This window comes from Fringilla coelebs (genome assembly GCF_963513975.1).
Source record: "Fringilla coelebs genome assembly, chromosome: 2".
Classification (NCBI taxonomy): Eukaryota; Metazoa; Chordata; class Aves; order Passeriformes; family Fringillidae; genus Fringilla; species Fringilla coelebs.
Genome location: NC_140029.1, coordinates 108,040,634 through 108,066,791, shown reverse-complemented (window position 1 = coordinate 108,066,791; position 26,158 = coordinate 108,040,634). Strand labels below are relative to the sequence as shown.

At 37.6% G+C, this 26,158-nt stretch overlaps 1 protein-coding gene across 1 annotated transcript in view; it reads left to right on the top strand.

The window, feature by feature from the left end:
- Nucleotides 1-26,158, top strand: part of ROBO1 (roundabout guidance receptor 1) — a 289,474-nt gene that overhangs the window by 152,045 nt on the left and 111,271 nt on the right. The window lies entirely within an intron of this gene.

Genomic DNA, 26,158 nt, shown 5'->3' with positions numbered 1-26,158 from the left:
ATTCCAAATTATCTGCCTCTAATATATGTCATTGCCAAATAGAGGTTATTGGTTTGAGGGGTTATGGGGTTTTTTGCTATGGTTTTGTTGGTTTTGTTTTTTTTTTTTTATTTTTTATTTTGTTTTTTAGCCAAATGTCACTGGTGCTTGCAACTCACACAACTGAAATATAAGACTGAACCTTTAAATATTGTTTTGTAAGAGTTTGTCTTGTTTTCATTCTGATTTCACACCTAAAAAGTTTTACAGAAGGCCTGATTTATGTGGCTCTAGGAGCACTCCTCTATAACACATTACATGAATTGTTTTTATTTTAAAGGCAACTAAACTATGGAGAGAATTACGGGGTGAGAATGGTTGTAAAATTTCCCAAAACCAAATTAAAGCAGCACAAATGTAAGCACAACATGAAACTGTAAATTGAGTAAAACTTCGAGGCAGAGGGACGACACTGATGTTCTCTGTGAGCTTCATGAAATTTAGCTCAGTGAAAGCAGCAAAACTTTCAAATGTACTTTATGTTTGTTTGGTTGAGACTATTTTTCCTATTTTCATTTCATGAGAGTGACAGTGCTGGTGACAAAATCCTTACAGCATTGCTTTTTGGTAGAAGAAATATTTGTTGGTTACGATAACACCTTGAACCTTTTGGTGATGTTTAGTTTGTTTTTATTGGTGGGAATGCTGGTGGAGACAATTATTATTTAGGCTTTCTAGACATAGATTTTGAGAGAATTTGCTGCTTCTGTTCTGCTTGGAGATGGAGGCAGAGGGATATGACTTGAGTTGCTCAGGGTGTGAGGAGAAGCTGAGTCAAACCAGCTGGACCCTCAGACCACCAATCCAGCACCCCTTGGAGCAGAGCCCCTTGCCACCCCGGAGCTGCTGCACTGGACACCAGTTTGATGTGGAGCACTCCAGGCCCTGAGGGATTTGCACACTAATCCCTTGTGTGACAACACAGCCCTGCAAACACGGGGGTGATGAGTGTGTTGTAAGTGTTTGGATAGATAAAAAACAAAATGAGCTGTTAAAACGGCTTCATTTTTTAACTTGCAAAAAAAATTCTCAGCAGGGCAGGATATTACCAGTGCTAAGAACAGCTCTGAAAGGATGTCAAGATAGTGCTACTATCAACATGAGTGTTTGTGGTGATCCTTCAGAAAAAAAATAAGCTGAGAAACAATTTTTCTTCATTCTGTCCCAGGGGGCTTACTGACTAGTGATGACTTGTCTGGCTCAGCTATGTGTATTCTAATTCACTTTCTTAGCCAAGATCAGTCAACACTCATTAGAAGTAAACTTCAGCACTTAGTTCAGATTCAGTAAATAGCTTTATTAGTTTAGGTGAAATACTCTTAAGTCTTCAGCCTTACCCACATGACACAGTGATCTGGGTGTAACAAGGAGAGAAACTATTCATAAATCCTTCAGTAATTCTGGTGTCACTGAAATGGAGTTGAGTTTTATAAATTACTGCTTTGGCTCTCTTTCTGTGGAGGTTCTGCTGCTACAAACCCACAAGTCACTCATTTTATCTAGGTGTAAGTTTAACTTTAGTTCAGAAAATTATTTGATCACTCAATTATAACTGCCTGATGCAAAATTAAATGTAGAACAGAGCTGGAGTTTTCAAAAATTCAATCTTTTAAATAAGAATATGTACTAGAATAAGTAAAATGACCTAATTCATATAATATAGGAATCATCTGCTAATGGTGGTAAAGCACTTTAAGATGAAAGTTTATTGGTTTTGTTAGAAACACATTGCACTCACTACATATAAGAATGCATTTTTCCTTGGGCTACAACTTTGTTTAAAGAAACGGGTTTTAACCACTTCAAAATCATAACAGGCCAACCTGTTCCACCAAAGAAAACAAAACCAACAGTTGTAAAAGAACAATTGTCTTTTTTGTGGAGGTGGTTTTATACAATGCTTTTACATTTGGTATGATCTATGAGTGTACCCAAATATAAAATCATAGATAATTATTCAATGCTGTAAACAAGGAATTACATTGCATCTTTAATTTGGAATTTGCTTTATTGGTATATGTTTGGTGATTGATTTTAATTTAGCAGTTCTTCTCTTCTCCATACCTTTCTTTATATAAAAATCCTACATTTCAATGTCTTACAACCATTCAATTTGCAGCAGTGTTACAGAATCACAGCCACAACCACAAGAGCAGCCATGATTCACCTGAAAAATGCTCTCAGGTAAATTCCGTAGGAGATGGCCTGTGAATGAGGCTTTTAAAATTACATTTATAAAATCAACAGCAAACCACCAGGAAAAAAAAATCCCACAATATGCTAGCAAGCAGGTTTGCTTAGAAACAGATTCTTGTGTTGGTCCTTGAGTAGCTGTTACAACCCCAAAGGCTCATCTGAAATCAGAAGGACACACAGCCACTGTCGGGATCCTGAGAGGTGCCAGGACTTGCAGATTTTTTAGGACTGCTGACAAACAAGTAGTGAGGATGTGTGTGTTTGTTTCTATATGTGTATATATGTGTGTGATTTTTGAGCATGTGGAACTGTTGATTCTTCTTTTGGGGATTTTGCCTATGAAAAAGGGATGGGAGGCAATAAAATGATTTCTTCAGCTCTTAGGTGGAATTGAGTAGTAGGTGCAGGTTCTAAGACAATTTAAAATCTTTGCCTTCTTACTGAAAATTATTAATATTTAGGCAATTTCAAGACACAGAAACCTATGGAAGAGTATATTCACATCTCTGTGAATATCTTGAACTGCAGTTCTCTTTCTTCTTGACATCTCTTGTAGCTGTTACTGAACTTTAACAATCTGACTTGAATTCAGGTTAACACTATTACTTAAAACTCTAAATTCCAAGAGTAATTAGAGTACACCTAATGTCAACAGGGCTTCAAGGAGCTTGTTAAAGAATGTAAATTTAAATTGAGCACACATAAAATAGTTGCCTACACCCAGGTATGGCAGCAGCCTCATTATTCAATGAAAGCCAGTGATGTGAAGTCCTCATATATTTTGCCTCAGGAATCTGACAGACATTTTCTCTGCAGGATTTGATAGTAGGAGAGCAAACATAAAGATAAGGTTCCAATTATGGTACTTTTTATTTAAATCTGCATCTTTTATTATCCTCATGCTCCCATTGGAACAGGTGAATGGAAAGTATCAGATCCATATAAGAATAAATGCTTCACATGTTGTAAATAGACCATATAAAAATTTCAGTATGATTTAAGTCCATTTGATGGTTGGTTTGCAGGCTTTTATGTCAGAAGTTAATGTGGGCATGAAAATAAAGTGGAAGTGTCTTGTTAATATTTTGTCAGGTTAACATATTGGTCATGTGGTCAAGGGAGATGTGTCTGTCTGTGGCAAACATTAGACACTAAGAACAGAAAGCTAGGAATAAGTTAAATTTCGTAACATATGTGAGTAGACTTGTGGCAATATGAAGAGGATGGAAGGATTTTCATTAGCATAAACCCATTTTAGTTTCTGAAGGGCTCAGTGATCTAAATCCTCTCAGTATTTATCTGCGTTTCGGTATTTACGTCGAGATCTAGGTCACGCTCTACATCTAATTGAGGTTTTCATACAGCCTTCATGTTCCTAATGGTTTGTGACCTTTGGCTGTGTGGGAAGCCATGTGGTTTTTTTCAGCCAGGAACCTGGGATAGAGAAAGTGAAGGCAGGTTTGCACAGTACAGTCAGTCAGCGTGGTTCTGTTCCCAGGTTTGTGGTGGCTTTGTCCCTTCAGGTGCTGGGTTATGTGGTGTCACAGATTTCAGACCTGGACAATAATCCCTTTCTAACACTGCTGGGTTTTTGCAATCTTTTAGACAAAACCATGAAACATCAGTAAATTAACCTGAGTCCTAGTATTCTCATTTTTGTACAGATAATTACATACTTCTTGATTAAACCTCACTTTTCTTGGAAGAAAATTTTAGTCCATCTTTGTGTCATGGAGCATCGTAAATTCTGTAGTGTGCACATCCAGCTGTTTCTGTGAACGTGGCATCAAAAATGTGATAGTTTTATTGTAAGCTACAAGTACTACTTAGTAAGTTAAATGCTGACATGTTTGGTAAGGGAAAGAATTTTGACAGTATCGCTGTAAAACAAGATGATTTTCAACACCAAATACTTAAAGCAGCTTGAAGCCTAAATCTGCTGCAAACTAAATTACTCTGGTAGGATGCCTGACTTTTTGTGGAGAACACAACTCACAAATAAGCATAGGACGGAGCTGCCAATTTTATTGCTTACATAAACCAAATGCTTAGTGTTTGAGACATTGTTCAGAAAGACAGCTTTAAAGTTTCTCCATGAATCACAAGGAGAAATAAACTTAATTGCTGACCTCTTGGGTGTGAGAGGTAACTTGTGTATGCTACCAACATATATATTGTGGGTGTCAGTGCTAATACTCTTTCCTCTCCTCAGTGTTGTATGGGAGGCAGTTTAAGTATTATTATTATGACAGTCCTGAAATTTAGACATATATTTGTTTAAGTGGCTCAGTGATTCAAGCCAGGGCAAGGCAAAGAGAAGTATGTGTTTCAGTGCTTAGCTTAACCAGACACAAATGGCTAAAATCCTGCACCACAAACTGGGGTTTGGATTGGCAAAGAGGGAAAGATAATCCAAATTACTTTCTTTCATTACGAGGCAGTGAATAAGTTGCTCTCTACATTGTTCTTCTCTCTTCCTTTCTCTTGCAGGAAATATTTGAAAAGAGGATGATAGATCCTTAATCACCAACTAAGTCTGTGGGTGTTAGGCTTTTACATAGAAATGAAGTGGGTTTTCTGACTCTTTGTCATTTGCTTTTTTGAGAGATGGTCAGCATTTCAGGACCCTGCCCTGTGTGATGGATCCTTGACAAACTGGTTTAGTGACAAATGTAGCCCAAAAGATGCCATATTTTTGTCTCAGTTGCCCATAAAGCTGAGCTGCAAAACGAGGGTGAGCCTAGCCTGTAATTTTGGCTATGTGCTCTGTAGAGGAAACAAATAGGAACTGACCCTCCTCCTAACAGGTAACAGTAGGAAGTGTTCAGAATTAGTGTATTTACACTTTCCATCTGTAACTCTCAGTAATTATTTGTTTGTTACTGTTAAAACATCAAAACAGATGTTTTCAATTACTTTATTCTAACTGAGGGTAAATAAAGCACATTCTTGAGGTTGACAGGAAGAACAGCTCCATCCCTGTTCCTGGTTAGAGATTATACAGGATATGCAAACACAACAGTGCATATAATATTGCAAAATAATGTTGCTTATGTAAAAGAATTCTGTGGAATTCTGGCTTCAGACAGGTGCTCTTCTAAGCTCTCCACCACCATTGCCTGGTTCCATGTCTCCTTTTTTTGAGACATGGACACCCGCCTTTTTTGGGTGTCCCTGTACTGTTAGAACAATCTCCATGGCTCTGTACTGCCATAATTGAAGACTGCTGCTGATGTAAGCTAGTGCAAAGTAATTGCAATTAGTAATTGCTTGGCTTTGTTTGTTTGCTTGCTTTGTATTTGAGAATAAGCAGAGCGATTCTGGAAATAACCTAAATGTTTAAAACCCTCAACTCTAACAGCAGTGTTGCTTAATGATGGGTGTTGGGTGCAATTTAAAATAGTTAATGGGAAGAAAAAAGCCCAACAAAACAGCAAAAACAATTTGGTACAACCTCACTGAACAAGCATCTAATGGAGAACAGGTCCCCAAGGCATGCAGAGCAGGAAGTACCTGTGGGGAGAGAAGAGCAAGCCAGGAGGGAGGCGAGGGGTGCTGAGATCTGGGAAGCAGATTTCATGAGCTGTCCCTTGTGTGAGCGTGGCTGGAGCAGTCTCTGGTGAATAGAGAGGACATCACTCACAGTGACCTCCCTTCATCCCCCTGAAGTGCAATTGCTGCTTTCAGCCATGGAGGTCAGTAAATGAAGCAATAACAATGGGTGCAGGCAGATTTTTTTTTTTCTAATTCTGTCAGTGCTAAGATTGCTTGTCTTTTGTCCATGCTCACAAGTGAAAAAGCCTGGCTCCAGTGTAACTATCCTGCTTTGAAATCCCCTTCAAGAGCTTTAACTGAAGAAGTAACCTAGCGTGTGTTCTTACAGGTTGCAAACATTGAACATTTGTTTTTCACATGTTGATGCTTTCTTAATACTTTCTCTTCCTTAAAACCTAATCTCTTCCTGTACCATCAACAGAAGAATGCAATCTTCTGTTAGAAAAATCTTTTGAAAATTCCTGTTGAAAATTCCTGTTCTATTTGTTTATGCGTGTGCAAATGTGTATAAACCAGTGGACTTTAAACAGGATTCATTATGAAACAGGAATTCCTTGTTTTCTTTCATTTTGTTTGGTCAACTGAAAAAGAACATCTGTACCATCATCCTCACTGCAATTTTCCACCCTGGCAATTACCCACATGAGGAAAGATCATGTGCTGTTTTAGAGAGCAGGATATAATTGTGCAAGGTTTCTGTTGATCTGGGTAATTTAGTGGAAAAACTGTGATTAGACTAATCTTGCCAAAAGGTAGTAAGGGACACATTAGATGGCTTACCTGTAATTTAGATTTCTTTTAAGCTATGTACAAATTTATGGTTTTGTGTACATAAAAAGACAGCAGAAAAAAATGTATTATTCATAGGTACTGCTTCCTAATGGCAGCTAAAACTTTTTAAATGCATAATGCATTTTCACTAAGGAAAATATGCCCAATATTTCTTAAATGTCAAATATATTTAAATATTTTGAAATTAGTTGAATTTGTGCTTCATTTAGCAATATATTTTAAAAATGCATTCAGCATTGTGAGTTGTTTTGAAAATGCATTATCCAGTTAGCAACTAAATAAAATATTTATCTGACATGCTGACATAAAGATGCGAAATCATTATAGTATAATTCTTTTTATGGAGGTCTTAAAGTGAGGTCAAATTTCCATTCATTTCTAACCACTGTACAAGGTTACTAGAAGGTCACCTCTTCTGAATAAATAGAGCAATAGTTACAGTAGAAAACAATGGAACCTGCTGAGTTGAATCTTTAAGTGCTTATTCTTTGTGCATCTGCAAAGAATTACAGCAATTGTTGAATTGTATTATTTTGCACATTGCAAGCTGGAGTAAAGAATCTAATCCAAGTATTATTACAATCATTGTGAGGATTATTGCTTAGTAGGGCCTGATCCATCCTGTTAGGTGCTCTGCCTTTTGTTTTCCAAGAGCTTTGTGAAAAATATGTCTGAATCATAAGTAGCAAATCTTGTTTGTGAATCTGGAGATGCTTCTGCCGTCAGAAGCTCAGAATCCACTCTCACAAGTCCTGCAGTTTGCTGTGATGTGTGTGACATTCAGCTGATTTGGGGAATGGACCCATCCTGACTTTGGTGAAACCTTTAGGTGCAGGGATATGAAGCCTCTGAAAAGGGCTGGAAACTTAGCCAGGTGCAGAAATGGAGCACAGCTCCAATCAGGAGCAATAACTGCACAGCCTAAGAAATACAAAAGAAGAACACTTCACACAGGCCTCTCCTGCCTCTTTGCTGGTGCATTCCTGCAGGGGATTAAAACAAATCTGATGTTTGGGGGCTGTTCATTTGTCCCTTGGAATTTTCTCTTCCCCACAAATCCTCTTTTCAGGTAAGTCAAGCAAAAATGCTTCTGCCAAAAGGTGAAGGTAGGGACCAGGAAAGGCGTAAAGGGGACACCATTGTTTGCTTGCTCACCCTCAAGCTGCCCTGTCCATCTGTCTTTCTTTCCATCAGCCTTCCTCTGTGCTGAATGCTGGCTCAGCTCAGAAATTATCTTACCTAGTAGTGTTATTTTGAATGAGAAGTTTTCTTATTTTTGGACCACGTGAGTCTTTCCCCAGTACATTATCTAGTCAGTCATGTTTTACTACAGAACCTTTGACTACCTTAAGATTTTAGTATTTTTCTGTTCCTTCTGTGGTCTCTATTGCAATAAAGACTACAAGTGACAAGGCAGTCAAGAGTAGTGCACCATCCCTACTTATTTAAATTCATATTTGAGACTTCTGCTGACATTACCCAATTCATAATTTAATTTAGGAAGCATGTCTGTTGTTGACCCTGGCTTTGTGTTGGGTGTTTTTATTTTTATTTTCTTTCTTCTCCAGTACTACTGTCTGTGGTTATTAAAATGCTTAGGGACCTGATTTTCCCAGGTGTTCCTCAGCCAGAGCTTCAATAGTTCACTGATTAATAGGTCTGAAAATGAGGCTTCTTGTGTGCATTCTGTTGAGCACTGACCTCCTATAAAAGACACAATGATGTCTTCCCCAGCCAGTCTTGCAGAACTGCCCAATAAGTGGATTTTGCTGAATTAGTGAACTGTTCAAAATCCAGTATGATTTCTATAATCTAACAATGCATTGAGGTCTTGCTGAGTCATTTTATTCCTGCTATTGTGGAGAACAGCAGTAAACCTTTTGTTTTCTCACTTTCAAGGAAAGCTTTTATTTTATATTTTCTGATTGTGGCACCACTCTTTCCATTGCACTCTTTCTAATGACATTTTGGTCTTTTCCCTGACTGCCATAATTTAATTTATTGCTAGTATGTATACATGCATGAATAGTTCAGATTTCATTTCCTAGATAGTAATTTGCACTTCTGGCATTTAATTTCATTTGCTGTTGGGCTGTATGTTTTATAGTTTCTGACTGGCTTTTCCCTCAACAAAACGCTGCCAGCATGAAATAATTGGTATGGGAAAAGACTGCACACATGGATTATGTATAAAGGGACTTAATTGATTAGCTTTGCAAAAGATCCAAGCTTTGCTTGGTGTACATTTGCCCCAGTTTGGTCAATGATACTGAATTTTTAAGGATGGTTCAGACCATCACAAAAACGCCTTCTCTTTTCTCATGGGGGTGGATGCTCAGTTTTCCTGGGTACAAACCCACTAGATTTCACCTTTTAATCCTTGAAATACGGCACAAATTCTCAAAGTTTTCAGAATTTTGCCTTTGGATGGTGTTTGGTGGAGTTTTTTTATACTGAAGATGTTTTTTCTGTCTTTCTCTGCCTTATTGCAAGATAGCAAAATGCCAAATTAAATTAGAACTGCTATAGGGTTTCATAAGAGTATTACCTTAGCTTTTCAATATACTCCCTTTTTTATTTGTATTTGATCATATAATAATCAAAATTCACTTTGCATTCTATGAAAAATTTAGATGACAACCTAATATAGTATAGTGGTCGTTTTTTAGCAATAGAGTAGAGGAAATTAAAAAGTGTCTTGTGTGACTCATAAAAATTAACAGGTCACTTCTAAAATAATTACTTCATAAAATTACCCAAAGGAGAAGTTCTGCTGAACATTTCTGCAGAAGCTCTTTAAATCAAAGAAATATTTCTTCAGTCTAGATTTGTCAAACGATTCACACAGTACTATATTTTTTTCCCCCTTTGTGCTTTGGCCCAACACTTGAGAATTATGAATGTAAATGAATACAAATCAATAGGAACACTGTTTTATTATTTCTCTGGGAATTTCTGTACAATTTGAGAGCAACTTGCTACAAGTTGAGCAGATGATTAAAGTTAACCTTGATCTTTAGCCAGCTAGGTTGGCTTACAATCTATCAGCAAGGGAATTAAATTTACTCGGACACATTTTAATTGGCATTTATGCAACATGTACTCACAGATGCTGAATTCATTGAGAAATACTGAGTGCCATCTGTTTAACTCTATTTCCTCTCTATTAAAGTATAATAAAATAAGGCCAGGTCCTTCTGGCTTGCTAATATATTTATCTTTCAGAATACAATATTTTAATTACCACATCAATAATGTGTTATTCTGTCCTAGATATTAATTTTTGTGTGTAATTACAAGTAACCTTATTTTCTGTGCTGTTTCTCATAGCAGTTTCCTCTAAAACTTTTATATCTGAAATCAAATGTCTTTAAAAATAGTGGATGATTGTTTCTGTGACTGCTGAGTGTAGGTGCTACCAAACAACTCACTTGGAAAAAAATTGAAGTAAGCAAGTAACATCAAGTTCATTTTTGAAAGAGCTTGACTGCCTTTAAAAACATGACTGATTGTTATTGACTGATCATGTTGCCTAAAGTAAACATGTATAAATTCTGGATGCATTTCATTTCGTGATAAACAACACATTCACACCTTAGTGCTCCTCATGTCTTTGGGAATGTGAGAAACAAAAGGTGTTTTGATAGAGTGTGTGGACAGTGTGGGAATACATATGTGTGTGTGTGTGTGTGCAAAAAGTATTCATGTACTATTTTCCAACCTCATATGGTAAATGTAACAACAAAAATAAATACCTTAGGATGTTTTTCATAAATGGACAAAGCTGTTTTCAATCTCTGATACCCCATGTGGGGCTGGATGCTCTTATTGCATTCTGGGCTGTGGTGAATTTGGGCTCAACTGCTTCATTCTGACTCAGAGGGTCCCTGGTGTAAAATCACAGGTAACACAAAGCAGTGCTCAGGGTAGGTCGTGTAATTGCATCCCTCCACTCTTTGGTAAGGAAGTAATAAAAAAGGCAGCTCCCATTCTGTAAAAAATACGATTGTTAGTGTTACTTAAGATTTTTCAGGGTTTTTTTCTGTTGTGTTTTGCTTTTGGCGAGCTTTTGGCTGGGTTTGGGTTTTTACCTGAAGACTGTTCATGCACTTTTACCAAATTCAAGACCTTTTCCTTGATTTTGGCATTTAGAAGGAGAACTCACTGATCTCTCCCTGACTGAAGAAAACTGTTAAGCATATCTAAACTTATGATTGCTCCAGAAACACTGCAACATGCTTAAGCACTTTTCTAACAATATTTCTGTTTTATTTTTGCATTAATAGAACTCATGGAATATCTGAATTTTCATGATGAGGCATAGAAGGTTACTGTTCTTCTAATTTAAAAATTATAGTTGTCTCTAAATTAGTTACCTTTCCTTTGCATTTTTACAGTAGAAGCTGTTTAATGCAGTAAGAGTTTTCCAAACTGTTTGGATCATACTTCCATGTGTGCACATGCCACTCTTTTTAAACACTGTGATTTCCTGAATGAGAAATGTTTGTGGGGTTTTTTTAAATGATGAAATGTTCATATTAGTTCTCTGTTGGATTTTCATGTTTTTCTACTTCGCCTTAAATCAGCTTTTGAATTCATTTAGATCTGTATTATAGGAAAATGTAAAACTCACAGAGGGTTAGGAGATTAGGACATGGAGTACAGCAAGTTAATAAGATGAAAGAGCTATGGGAACATCTAACCATGAAATCACATACCCTCACTCTTTCTCTTTTGTTTTTTTTCACTATATCTTCTCTCCACTCAAGGCTTTCTTTGCAGGGTAAGCTGGATGATATTTGAATGCAATTTTTCAGATTATACAGATAATTTGTGAAGTTTTCCTGCTGTACTTGTGCAAGATATTTGCCTTTCATGGCGTGTTTGTGGTGCTGTCTTCATGTAAAACCTGTTACAACAGTGCCTCAGCTTTCATTGTTTCTCTATGGTGGGTTATATTGAAATAATAGTAATTCCCTGGCATACTATGCAATTAGCCTTGCTAGATGATATTGGATCCACAGATTCAGTTTCAAAGGAAAGGTTAAGACACCATAAGTATCTTTTTTCCTTTGAAGTATGCTGTGGAGACTTCATCTGGGGATGAAAGGGTGCTGACTTCTAGGCCAGTTGGGGCTTAAAGGAAGAATGCTCATCTCAAATATGGGCAAATGAGATTGTTTTATAGGGCACTGTTTGCAGAGAGATGGAAACAATGATGCTTCAAAGAGATGAAGAGTTAATCAGATAGATGTTGATGGATACAGCAGGTTCACTGTCCAATCAGAGTGTAGGAAAAGAAAAAAAAAACAATCCCTTCTGGAAAAAAAATAATCATACAAAATATACATGTATATAATAGGATTTTCCTGATATTTATTTCTTGTTACCAGCAGTGCAAAGCTAAGACTATTCCCACTTGAGGAGTATCTTTTTAATTATCCATCTGTTTTTCCCTTACCTTTCATTATTCTGTCTGAATTGGTGGTTCTGTGTGCTTCAAATGGTATGTAGATTAATTTCAGTTCTGGAAGTCTTAAATTATTTATACTGTTTGGGAATAATGTGCATTCCCATTGTTTACAGCTCTGGTGTTTCTGATTATGTAGCATCATTCTTGTTTTGCTGAGAGTGTCCTCTGTTGATTAACTCTCTAGATAGTTTGATAATGGCCCATATCCAAATGATGTATATACAAATCCCAATTGTTTTCATGAACCTTGGCAGAGTTTACTGAGGTATTTTTTATTGGGTTTTTTTAGATGAATATGTATAGAGCTACCCCTTTCCTCTCTAAATTGTTTTCCTCTCAGAGATTAGATAGTTTTGTCTGTCATACAGTTTTACATGTTAGAATAGCAAAGGCTACCCACACATGATGTGTGCAGATATAGTGATAAGAGAAGTTTGACACAATAATGGGAATAAATCCTAGTGGCACTTCTTACTTCTGATAGCCAGTGTAACTTTTATAAACTTTTTATAAGTCCCTTTATTTCCCCTGCTTACTGTTATACTCGTAAAGGTACCCATTTTAGACCAGGTCCATCAATTCAGTGGATTTGTGGTTATATAATACTATTTCTGTGGCTTTAGAAAGGACACAGAGGATATTCTTCTTCCCCCAAAAAATCCAAAATACACAAACAAACCTGTTTGTTTCTAAAACCTTAACAGGTAGCAGTAGTGCACAGATATTGTAGATTTGGTAATTAGGTAATGCTCTACATATTTCAGTTCAGAGACAACTTTGCTGTAAACTCAACAAGAAATATAGATAAGACCAATTACATATATGCGCCTTACAGTTTGTATAAACACCAGGAGTGTGTACTATTTAAAAGCATTTCCTGCCTGAAGTAACAGTAGTGCCTCAGTTTAAAAGCTCAGGAAAACTTTTGAGTAATGACTTGTGGGAACCTACTGAAAGGTGCTAATGAATTGCATTCAAGCACAAAAAGAGCAGCAAAGCAGTTTTTTTCAGCAAAAACAGTATCTCTTTTTGCTTTAGATTCTCATATATAAATGAACATGGTGACTTTGAAGGTTCTTGTTTGCTGGTTTGTGTTTTCTTGTTTCCTGACAAGATAAGGCTTACATTGCCTGTTTAGTCCTCTTGCTCCTTGTGGTTTTGTAATCACTACCCAAAGTCTAAGCAATAAATGCAGTGTAACGTGAACTCAAAACTTACCTGACATTTCTGAGATTGTTACAGTGGATATTATTAAGGAATTTTTATGATGTCAAGTATTGTTAGTTCTACTGTATGTTCTCTCTGTGTGCAGAAAGGAGTTTCAAAGTAGTGCAACCCAAAAGAGGTGTATTTATAGAGAGAAACATTTTTCCTGAAAAAAAATGTCTGTACTGTGCATGTTTCAGGAAGACTCTGGGTGGGTCTCTTGGAACCTGGTGCTCATCTTCTGGTCTAGTTTCATCCATCACCCACTGGAGTTTTAATTTACTGCAAAGTCCTGTAACAACAAAAATATGTTGTCACATTGTATATCAGAAAAAAAAGTGTAAGGATTTTGGCAATTCAGATAATTTTGCGGGGTTGCTTCCCTGCCCCACTCCTCTCCCACTTAAATCAGTGGTTTCTTAGTGAACTATTAGAATATACCAGCAGTTTTATCTTGCAAGTTCAGTGGCTTCTAAGTGTCCTGTTTGCCAAAATTAATAGCAATGAATTTACTTTTTTAAAACCATGCTGAAAAGGTATGACATTCGTATTTCGGCATTTAATGATGGTCCAGACCAAGTCTCATCATGTTTTCAAGCTTACTTTTTTGTGCCTAAACACAGAAAAGAACCAGACCACTGAATTAACTTGAAAATTGACTCAGAGTTCATGGAGACGTGAAAGGAACCTGGTCTCGCACAATACCACATTTGCTTTTTCTCTCTATAACAATTCTGAATGAAAGTCTAGGAAATTAACCTGGAGGGGCTGCTCAGCACGGGTAGGAATTGAATTAACAGAGTTGGTAAGTTGTTGTGGAGGGTACCATACATTCCACAGTTCAGGAGTGTAAGGGCAAAGGAAATTTAGTGTAGGTACTTCTGCTAAGGGCACCCATGCTCATATGGAATCAAGAAAAAGTGTGGTCTCTTGAGTCTTCCAGACTTAAGTTTCATGATTTGTAGGTAGAAACACCAAAAGCAAGGGGAAAGAGGCAAATTACTAAAATTTCATGTTACTCCTGTAGTTTCCTGGGAAGTTTTTGAGGAATGGCATTGTACTGAAGTTTCTGCCAGGTTGTGAAAGAAAGGGAAATGCAATATTCCCCCCAAAATACTCACCACCTTGATACTTTTTGCCTTTCACAGCTGTTTCCATTGTGTTGGTTTTGCCTTGGATGCATTTATAAGTTCCCATTTGATACAGTCTGAGCTCACTTGCAGTGATCCACTCTCCTTTTGCTTTGGTGGAGAGTGCTGATGTGTTGTCCTGCAAGCCACAAAGCCCCTGCCCAGCCCACTGTGCCTCAGAGCATCCCAGAGTTGGACACTGGTGGATGCCAGCACCTCTTTTGTAGCTGTTATTAAAGATGCTATCTTTAGCTGCAACACTGAAGTTATGCAACTTCATGTTCCCTGTGTATTAAAGTATTAATGAAAACACAGGGTAGAAAACAATGAATGGGTCTCAATATAAAAGGAAGCATTTAATCAAAATTAAAATCTTCAGTAATGAAATCTGCCTGGCTTTATGCACGTTGGTGTTCATGCTGAGCATCGCCCTCTGTTTCTTTTTGTTCATTCTGAATCAGACTTCTGGCTGCTGCCTCACCACATGGGGGGATCCACAACTCTGTGCACTCCTTCCTGCCAGCAGTACAGCAGACTCTGCTAACAGGCAATGTTTCTCTGATTTTTCCTCAGTAGCATTTACTGCACATTAAATAATAACATATTGATCAACTGGCACTTTGCCTTCGAATATCTCATAGGGACTGAAGCCAGCATGAGAGTCCAAATGCAGAAGTACTTTTCTGTATGATTTTACTGTCTTTTGCCATTTACTAGAGCATATAAATCTCCAAGAGCTGCAATTCAGAGTTCCAGCCTGGTGAATTTGGTGTATCTGTTTCCTTTCAAAACCATTTTTCATTGTTTTAGCTAATAACTTTGCTACTTTTTTAATGCTCTTCGTAGAAGTTTATTATATTTGAAGTCTTCAGATGGTTTCCTAAATTATAAGGTGTCACTGTAAATCATAAAGGCATCTGTCTTGAGATTTTTCAAATTCAGAACAATAAAATAATCGAGTGTGTGATATTTTGCCGTGCCTTTGTGTAGTGGGAAAGCAGAATGATTCATTTCTTAGAATACGCCCGAAATAGAACAAATGTTTGCCTGTACCATTTGGGATCTAACTGAAAGCAGTTAATTGAATTAGATGAGGACTATATTTCTCTCTGACCTCTGTGTGAGGCTGTCTGCCATTTTCCCCTGAGGTCATTCCCTGCATTGTTTTCTAAAACCAGCAAAAGTGATTTGGAAAGTGTATGATATTTGGCATAAATGTAATTTTGAAATGGTCTATCCATTTCTACTATGGCAATCTCTTCCCAATTTAACGTCTTGAATGTTTTAGGATGTGAAAAACAAGACAGCATTACCACAAGGATGATACAGTCCCACATTGGGGATTGCAGGGTATAATTGATGAAACATCTACTATCTGACTGAGGTATGTCCTGCTGTATAGCAGTCTGCAGAGCTGAACAAAGACAGTGGAGCTCTGTGGTTTTAGATTCTGCCAAGACAATAAAATTGTATACAGTAAGAGAACAATAGAACAGAATAAAAGTGTGTGTAATAGTTCAGCAACATTTCTCAGCTGTGTGGCCTTGCTGTAGTGTGTGGTGCCAGCAAATGCTGTTCTTTGCTCTGCTGTTATTTAGAATGAGCCACTCAGCCATATGAATTGCCTGCATCTTGCCCCCTCTGACTGATGGTTCAGGCTTGACCTCATGTGTAATGGGGGAATATAATTTTCCAGAATATTAAAGAAATTACTTAGCTGTTTGAGTGTGATAATGATACTGTATATTCTCTGATATTAAAATGTCATTTTTTTCAACCACTTTAGGAGCATAATGGGGATTTTTTTCATGGAAATAGGGTCCTTTCAAAAAATGTTGATGGTAGTGGTACAGTTTTAACACCCTAGAATTTGCATGCTAAGCAGAAGGACGGAGCTAAAATTGTTGTGTGGAGGCAGCACCTTTAGCAGAACACTAGCATAGGGCATCTGCAGATTTAGAACTACTGGAGAAAAATTGTCATCAAGGGCATGGAAATCTTTATTTCTTTGCACATTTCTCCTCTTACAAGTTTTTGACTCCTTCAGAGTGAAAGGATGATTATAAGCAAACATACAAGTATGGTCAGCATTTGAGTCTTTCCTGCACTAGAGTAAGTGATGTCAGCTTCATTGGCAAGCCTGGAGCAGTTGCTTCTCCTCTTTGAACAGCGCAGGTTGCAACAAATGAGGTTCCTTCAGATTTGGCCTACTGAGGGAACTTCCTTCTTAGGAACTATGGGAAGAAGTTTTTCCCAACATGAGCCAGCACAGCTTGGTGCTTGAGAGAAATACCTTTAAATCAATTGCAGTCTAGCTTCATTTGCCATCCTAGCTTTAACCTTTCATTGAAAACCAGCTAAATGTTTGCTTCTGTCCTTGCTACCTGAATTCCTTTATTCTGAATTAGATGACAGAGACATTTCTGGTTCTTGTATTCTTCCTTGAAAAATAACTCTTCTGCTCGTGAAATAAGTTTGGTGAGCAGTTAAGGAAAACACTGGAGTCCTGGTGAAGTGTCTTCTCACCTTTTCTTTTTCCTTGTTTGGTCTCTATATCTCTTCTTTGATTTCAGTTCTCTCTTTATGATGTAATTTGGATGGCCAAGACATGCAGCCTCTTAAGCTGGTTCTTTTTCTCCATTATAATCTGATCTGAAGGGAGGCCAGCACAGCCAGCAGCTCTTAGCAAACTAAACATCAGAATCTTTGTTTGGAGTGTAGAGAGAAAAATCTTTCTGTACAGAATGTGGACAGATCCCTGGATATAAAGATGAACACCCTTCTTTGCCTTGTGAAAACTAGTTTGTGATGAAGGACACTTCTTGGCTGAGCTGTGTCTAAAACCCCTCGGTTTGTGTCTGTAAATTCGGAAATATGCTGTGTTAGTCGTGCTGAAAATACTGTCTGTAATCCAGCAGGATTCAAATAACCCCAAAACAAAATGTAGAATTTACTACTACTGCTGTTGCTGTTACTACTACCAGAAAATACCTGAAAATATTTAATATTTATGACAAGTGAAAGGAAGTAATCTCTGCAGTCTGTAGAAATTAATTTATTCTTCCAGGAGGTAAATTCTTAGTTACTGTTAGTAGATGCCTTGTCCTGGAGCATAATATATGGAAGACATTGAGAGGGATTGCTCTTCCAACACAGTCAGTCAAATTAATAATTAGGTTCCCTTCTCCTTATCTATTTTCAATTTTCAATCAACCTAAGGGATACTCTCAGAGCTGCGTGCCTGAGGCATCACAGATCCTTCAGGATTTAATTAGGTTTCCCAGTGCTGCAGCATGCTCTGAGGCCTGTCAGTTACCCTTTCTCACAGGAGTTAAAATTACTCTTTATATGACTTATCAGATTTGGTCATTTAATTGATTCTCAATTCATCATCTAATCCATTTACAATTTCCTTTCCACACATGGAGATACTGCCATGTTGCCCAGTAAGATTCCAGGCAGTACTTAAACCCCAGATCTTAAATGAGTGAAATAAATTCAGACACTCTGAGTGGTTTCCATAATTTTTTGTAATGGTTTTAAGTAACTTTCAGCCAATGGTTTTTAAAGAAGTCTTTTTTATTTTCTTGGATCCTTCTTCTTAAGCATGCCTTTCTTTCTATTAACAATTAGGAGTTTCTTAAAGACAGTAACGAATGACAATAAATATATTTATTTTAAAGTCCTTCTATGCAGTCATAAGTTTATTGCCAAATGCCTAAATATTTAATTGCTTTTGCAGTGTAACATATTGCTCGATTCAAGCATATGACATGTATTTGCCATCAGCACCTTTTAAATATGTGATCCAGTTGGTGCAGCAGTCCTGGATTTCCTCCTACTGCAATGGATTAGGAGCAGGGTGGTCTTTTATTTGCTGACATGTATTGCTGAGTGTCTTAGGGAATGACACTTTTCCAGAGATGGTAATTATTAACCTTCAATAGATACCAAGACCCTAATTTGATGCTGTTGTATGGAATCATCAAATGGTTTAGTCTGGAAAAGACCTTTAAGCTCATTGAACCCAGCTGTTAACTCGGCACTGACAAGTTCACCACTGAACCTTGTCCCGAGTGCCACATGTGCACGTCTTTTAGATCCCTCTGTGGTGACTCCACCACTGCTCTGAGCAGCATCTTCCAACGTCTGAACACCATTACAGTGGAGAATCTTTTCCCTAATACCCAACCTAAACCTCCCCTGGTGCAACTTGAGGCCGTTCCCTCTTGTCCTGTCCTCTCTTGTTACCTGGGAGCAGAACCCAGCTCTCACCTGGCTGAACCCTCCTCTCAGGGAACTGTAGAGTGACCAGCTCTCCCCGGAGCCTCCTTTCCTGCAGGCTAAACACCCCCAGCTGCTCCTCATCAGGCTGTGCTCCAGACCCTTCCCCAGCCCTGCTGCCCTTCTCTGGAGACAATCCTGTGCCTCAGTCTCCTTGGAGTGAGTAGCCCAAGACTGGACATAGGATTCAAGGTGTAGCCTCATTATTGCCATGTGCAGGGGACAGTCACTCCCTTGGTCCTGCTGATCACTCTCTTCCTTATTCAGGCCAGGTGCCACTGGCCTTCTTGGCCACCTGAGCACAACCTGGCTCATGTTCACCTGCTGTCAGCCAGCACCCCCAGGTCCTTTTTGGATGGGCAGAGAAAAAACAATCAATCCAAGCCATGACTTTTTTGAAAGAATCCGTTTTAAAACGACTTAAAGGCTGCAGTGATGGAGACAGTGCATTTTGTTAATGTTTTAAAAGTGTGGTCTGATTTCACTGCTGCTGTTTTCTACATCCATCACTTATATTAACTCTGTTGTCTTGGTTCTGTTTGTCAGTGCTAAAACAAAGTCATGTTTCTTTGTTGCTTTGACTGTCAGTGCTCTCTGCTGGTGTCATCAGCCAGGTGTTACTAATAATGGTGTACTAAATTACATAGGCTGGTAACATGAACTTAATCCTGCTTTCTGACACCTTTAATCTGTTAACATTCTTACAGCAGAATGTGGTGCGAGATTCAGTAAAATCTTTAGCAGATCTGTGTGTTTGATGAGAGGCAATTTCCCATTGCTGGAAACTCTGCCTTACTCTGCTGGGTAGTAGGAACGCGAGTTTTGTGAACTAAAGCGTTCTGTATATACCATTCACTCTTTAATTAATTCTTGGAGTAATTCTTTTTCATTCATTCAAGTTAAATGCTATTCTTCAGCACTCTTAACTCTTCCAAATGTAAATTACTGTTAAAATTTCCATATGCCTCTTACAATGTCTACCAAAATCTAAAAAGTGGTGTGATTTTAAAATTAAATAATTGACAATATGAGAACAAGCATAATAATAGAAGGCAGTTCCTAAATTGTTTCAATGTCTAAAATAAAGGCCTTTTGAAATATTTTCTTACATTCATTAACCTTTCAGTTTCTTCCATGGTGACATCATGGGGGAAGTATTTATGAACCAGCTGTTTAAACTAAATTAGTTCATATCAGTGGTAATAAAGTAGAAAAAACATTTGTTTGACTGAGGAGTTTTAATGGTTTTTTTCCTTTTACTAAAGGAGATCTTGAAATAGAAATATGTATAATGTTGTGATCTCAATTACATAGACTCGGGCAAAGGTCTGAACTAACTCATACAAATACATGTGACTACTAAGCAAAAAGACATTTGATTTTGAAGTGCTTTTGTTTCTTCAGACTATGGGGTGGTAGAGTTTGCTAATGGGCAGAGTTTAAAGCAGAGCAGGACAGCAATATATGAATAGATGATGTTGAATGTGTGGTTATAAATGTATAGCCAAGGATTAAAAGTGGATCTCTGCTGTGCTGGTGTCAAGTGGTGGTCATGGCTTTAGAATCAGCATCTTTGCAGTGAGCAGCCTCCTCTGTCTGGAATTGCTGTGAATTCTCACACTGCAGTCAGAGGGGCCGTGCTCAGAGCAGGGGCCACGTGTCCAGTGCTCATGTAGTTTTTCATGTTCAGAGCAGGCTGAGAGAATATCAGAGATGTGGATACTGAACTGATTGGCATCTGCTGCCTGCCTGCAGTAGGCTTTTGGGCATACTGAGCAGGGCTAGCAAGAGGTCAGAGTGAAACACAAGAGAACTGGAAATGATGGAAGTGAGGAGCCCTGGGCATGCTGGCTGTGACTTCCAGCCTTTTGGAGCCTTCTGGAAGTGTAGACATCTTTTGAAGCATTCCATACAGCACTGCTGGGCTCGGTCACTGCATGGAATTATTGCCTGCATTATGAGAGTGGTCCTGTTAGATGATCACAACAATAATTTCTGACTATTTATAGCTCTGCTCCTTCTGTTCCGTTTTAATGACTATTTGTTTTAGTTAACGCCAGTGTTGACCTGATTTTAACACCTTCAGAAAAGAAAAGAAAGCATTTTTAGAGGGAATAAGTTTTTCCTTTAACTTTTTATGGCTGCATGGAGACTTTTAGGGAGGTCTCTTCAGAAATAATACTTCTCATTTGTAAATGATCCATTTTTTTTGGTCAAACCAGGTAAGAGTTTAATGAGGTCTAAAATATAATATGTTAACACATGGGTTGACTTAAATTTGATAATGCATACCTATGTTTGGTTTTTTTGTGCTTAATTAGGTGCTCTAACACTTTCCTGTTAGTGGCATGCATGTATTAAAAATTATATCCTGACATCTGTATAAATTTCATGCCAGCAAAGTCTTTAAACAAGGTACCATAATTCTGGCTGCTGCTTAAGTTAGTTGTAATTAAAATTAAGCACCTGGTTTGAAGCACTGTTCCAACTGACAACCATCTTATACTTGAATGCCAAAAATGTCTGGTGTGTCTCAGTAAATTTGAATTACAAGTTCAGTAGGTAGTGGGGAAAAGGGATCATTGCTGATCCTAAATTACAGGAAGAGTTCTGCTTTTGAATAACAACTCAATCCTGACTAAGCAATAATTAGTTTCTCTTTGATTACAGCTTCATGGGATTAGAAGATTTTTATAACCTCCTGAATCCTATTTTTGTTTTCCTTTTCTTACAGGCTTTCAAAGCAAGCTCTCATTTTTGTTGTTTTGTTCATCATACTTTATTAGTCAAATGAAGTATCAGGTGGAAGCTTAGTTTGTAAATACTGCTCTTTTGTTGGGGAGGAAAAGGGAAACACAAATACTTTTTATATAGTTGAAGGAATGAAAATAGTAGAATTGGTGGATATTAAAAAAAATATAAAATCTATTACAACTTGTAACAAAATTAGCCAAAAGGCAGGGCAGTAGGCCACTAAGGTTTGTATTTAGCTTGTTTGATGTCAGGAGGGTTTTGTTTGCTGTTGGAAACTTTCTCATTAGCTGAGGTCTAGTTGTTCAAAAAAATGTGATGATCGTTTCTTCTGTTTATTTTACTTTCTTTTTCCACCATTTTTGAGGCACATTCAAAGAAAGATTGAAATTATCTTCATGCTGAAAAGTGGAGCTTGTTGGGATGTCTTCTGTTAAATAATTTTGCCATACTTTGCCTCACCAGTCTCTCTATAAGAAGCAGACTTGCAAAATAGTGTATTTTGTGTGGGATGGTGCCAGAGAGTTAATGGGAGGCAAGTCTGAGTGATTCCTTTTTATAGGAATTAAAATGGATTAAAATTGCCTTGGTCTGATTCAGAAACTTGCAGCACAAGCATCAGCATTTCCCTCTTCCTCTGTTCACTGGTTGACCATGGCTGTAAGATCTTGGTTGATTATGGGTCCCAGATATATTTTAGTGCATTGCTTTGAACTGATCTGGCACGAAGTGTCTGGACTGGAACAGACATGTAATCAAAATTTTCGGGAAATTTTCTGATTTCCAGATCCTTAATGATACCACCTGTTAAGGCATGATATCCACACTGTCTGATGGTAATTAGTGTGCTCCTTACAAATTCATTCTTTTCAAGTATTGACTAGAACTTTCTGGTTAGTTTTTATCTTGCGTTTTACATGTCCCTTTCAAATCACAGTTATTTAAAGATAAAATGCAACAGTAACCTTTCTGAATTATCTACAGTTTATATAGGCAAAACAACCTGCCTATCTTCCTCCCATTTCACCCTCTAGTGTCTCCCTACTCTTTTTCATAGAAGGTAACAAAGAAATTAAGAAAAAAAAGCACTGGGTGCTGCATTTTGCAAAGCACTGCTTTGGTGTCATCTCTGCTTATCAATAAAAATTTATCCTCAAGTGACTGCCAGTTCCCTTCTTCCCTGAGGAAGATTCTCTGGGGAAAGTAAAACTCTTTAGTGGATTGAAGAGTACACAGTATGAAGTAGTTCTGTGAGCAGTTGACTTTTAAGTGGAGCAACAAAAGTTGCTTTTGAACCTGAATAGTTCAGCACATTCACACAGCAAGATCATGAACTTGTCCCAGCCGTGCTGTGATGATGGTTACAATCACCCTTCACTGGATTTCAGAAAATATCAGGCAAAATGCTAGAAAACCATAACCAAAGTCTGGCAGAAATGGGGAGGAGAATCTTATAGCTATGAAGATTACTTAAAAAACAGAAAAAAAAAAATCAAATGTCTTCTTAATATATCTTTTTTTATTCCAGCTGCATATATGTAGAAAGAGGTGAATTTCACCATTAGTTGACAAAAAGCATTTGCTGTCATGGATTGCAAAGTATGCTTCTAATATAAATTAAAAAGGAAACGTTTTCTCAATTTACAGTAAGCCTTGACTGTGAAGAACAGGAAAGAAAAATTTGGGGTTTTTTCAGTAAGGGATGAAAACTTTAGATTTATAACTTCATGCAAGATTGCCAGGGCCTGAGGCAAACAAAACAGAGCATGTATCTGCTTTACAGCTGCAAAAATAATTACGATGACTATCTGGAGTAATCTCTAATGGATTATATTTTGTTAGCATTTCATTATGTGATGTTAGAGCCAAAATAATTCATAGTAAATGAGGAAAAAAATGCTTGTTTTGAAGTATCTGTGGCCTGGACCTTTGATGTCCTCCTAGGCATTCTATTTAGAACTGGTTAATTTGTGAAAGGTCTTCGTTTGCAGGAGAGGTATTATGCTTGTCAAGCTATTATAAGACTAAGGAGTGTAGAAATTACAGAAGTAATTTGGTTTTATTATGTAAGTACTGGACTTCTTTGTTGCTTCAAAGGTGCTAAAGCCATCTGAGGTGCTATCTGATAGTCCTTTCTCTTAGGTTTATGAGGTCTTTCAGACTTGAAAAGCACTTATGCTTTATTAAGATCACTTGATTTAATTTTTTTAAACTTCAGGCTGCTTCTTTTTTATGTCTCTTAAATTTATCCAAGTGATACAATCTTCAGCAGTAATAAGAAGCTTCTTACTCATGGTCAAAACACCCCTTTTTGTGTTGCAATAGAACTGTGGCATAGCAAATAAACTCTTCTGCCCTTTCATGTGCTTTTGGCACTGGGAACTGGATCTGTGGGAGGGAGGGGTTAGTAACTTAGGGCAACTTCTGTGTCTTCTTCTTTAATGTTCTTTAATTTGAAGAAGTGGGAAGAAAACCAAAGAAAAAGTAATAATAAGTGGCTCCAAGCCAGATTAAGTCTCTAAAATATTAAATAGAAAAAATTCCTGGACTTCAATAGAAGCAGTGTCCAGCTATCCATTTGCACTACATGATATATAGTGATCCATGTGTCTGGATGGCTTGAGAGTTTCTTGGGAACACAAGAAATTGTCTTTGGCTGTTAACACCAAATTCAGTATAAGCGGAACAAGGATATGTAGCATTTCCAGTGTATGTGAGTAGTGTTTTAACACTTCCATAACCAAAAATGAATTTGAAGTGCAATTTTGGTGCATCAATATATAAGGGAAAACAGTAAGGAAGATGTAAGAGAATGTGGGTTGAACTTAATCAAGTTTTGCTGAAAGCAGGAGGGAGTTTAAAGGATTGGTCTTTTGACTTACCTTGCTGAATAACAAAATGACATCATTCCCCTTTTTAAAAACATGATGTTATAGCCGAAAATATTTTCAATTTTTCCCAAGTTTGTAGAAGGAAAATGTCCATGAGTCTTGGCTTTTAGGAAGATAAATACTTTGATCTTAGGTGCAGCATGTTTTCTCAGGCCTTTGTACAGTGGGAAATAGGTACATTTTATCTGTTGTGTTGGTTTTTGGGTTGTGTTTTTCAAAAAATTCTGTACACTAGGTCTGTTGAAGAGACCTAATCTGTCGAAGAGAACATGGTCATTCAAAAGCATCTTATTGTTGTGGACTTGATGACCTCCAGGGGCTCCTTCTAATCTAAATTATTCTGTAATATCTACTTTAAGTCCTATAATTCTGTTCTATTAGTTTGTATTGTTAATGGGATAGAGACATTTTATCCTTGACTATACTCTTTCAGAGCATCACTATGTCCTGTTTCCAGGGTATCCAGAAATTTCAGTAATTGAATGAAATAATTGAATTGTGAGTGCTTCAGTGTGGAAGGGGATTAGTAAATTCAAATTTTTTGTGAGATCTGTACTTTAATAAGTCTTTTTGACACACAGATATTCTCTGTTATTTCTGGAGTTTATGCCATTTAGCTAGAAAAGTGGCAAAATATTCTTTATTTATTGTTTTTGATTCCTGCCTGTACTTGTGTATCAGTGTGGAACTGTCCCAGTAGTGTATTAGGTTATAATAAAAGCAGGTATGAGGAAGGTGTATATTTCTCTGTCCCAAAGCAGGTGACCCATTTGCCCTCAGACCACTTCAGAAGGTCTTACGAGCATGAAAGACCTTACAGAGAGGGATGGCTTTGTGGTAGCACTGTACATGCCAATTTGTAACAACCACATTACTTAACAGCTGACAATAAATCTCACTTCCCCTTGAAGCAGCATTAACAACCAAACCCCTGCTCACTAGTGAATGTCCATGTATCTGGGGCCCATAGCTTAGAAGGTATATGTTTATTTTTTTTGCTGCAGCTTCTTGGCATTATTTACTGTTGACACAAGATTGTTGCAGGTAGCAAGAGTGACATACAGCTCTGTAAAAATCCTGAGAGTCCTTTGGGTGCAGAGTGCTTTTCCATTACCCTACCCTTTGTTCAGTGTGGATGGAGCAACAGCAGTGGAGGGGACTAGAATGTTATATTTGTTATCATTTGACTAATTTATTTTTAGATTAAACCTAATGCCACTTACTTGGCAAGCCTTAGAAATGCCATTATTCTGTTCAACCATGTCTGTCTTAGTGGTCTGTTGAGCACAGGATGATGTCTGTACTTTCCCAGAAAGCAAGATAATCACACAGCTATTGATAAAATCCATAGTGGAAAACTGGAGGAAACTAGAGTTTTCTAGGCCTGGGTTTAGACAAATGATGAGAAAGAACAAATTCTAGTAATGAAGCTACAATAAAAATGTTTCTTTGTGTGCAAAGGTGGTAATCGACAAAAGGCGCAAAATCAACTTCTAAATAAAGGATGTGGTCCTGGTTTAGGCTAAGTGACAACTACCAGAGATCAGGAAAGATTTTTAGTACTTTTTCTTTAAAATGATACAAGCCAAATTGCAAAGAGTTTGGCTAAGGCTGGGCAGATGTTTAGTGATTTGTAATGTCATCAAAGAACTGGGAAGTTTATTTAGTTCATTGATTTTTGCCCTGAATTTAGGGATGAGTACAATTTGTATGGCCAGTGGCCAACCTTTCACCATAAACCTCTGTGCTACTGGCAGGGTGACCACGTGTCTCAGGAAAAAAAGGACAGAAAGCAACCTCTGCAGTGCTTCCCCCCAAGTCACATTCTACCTGGGCAGAAT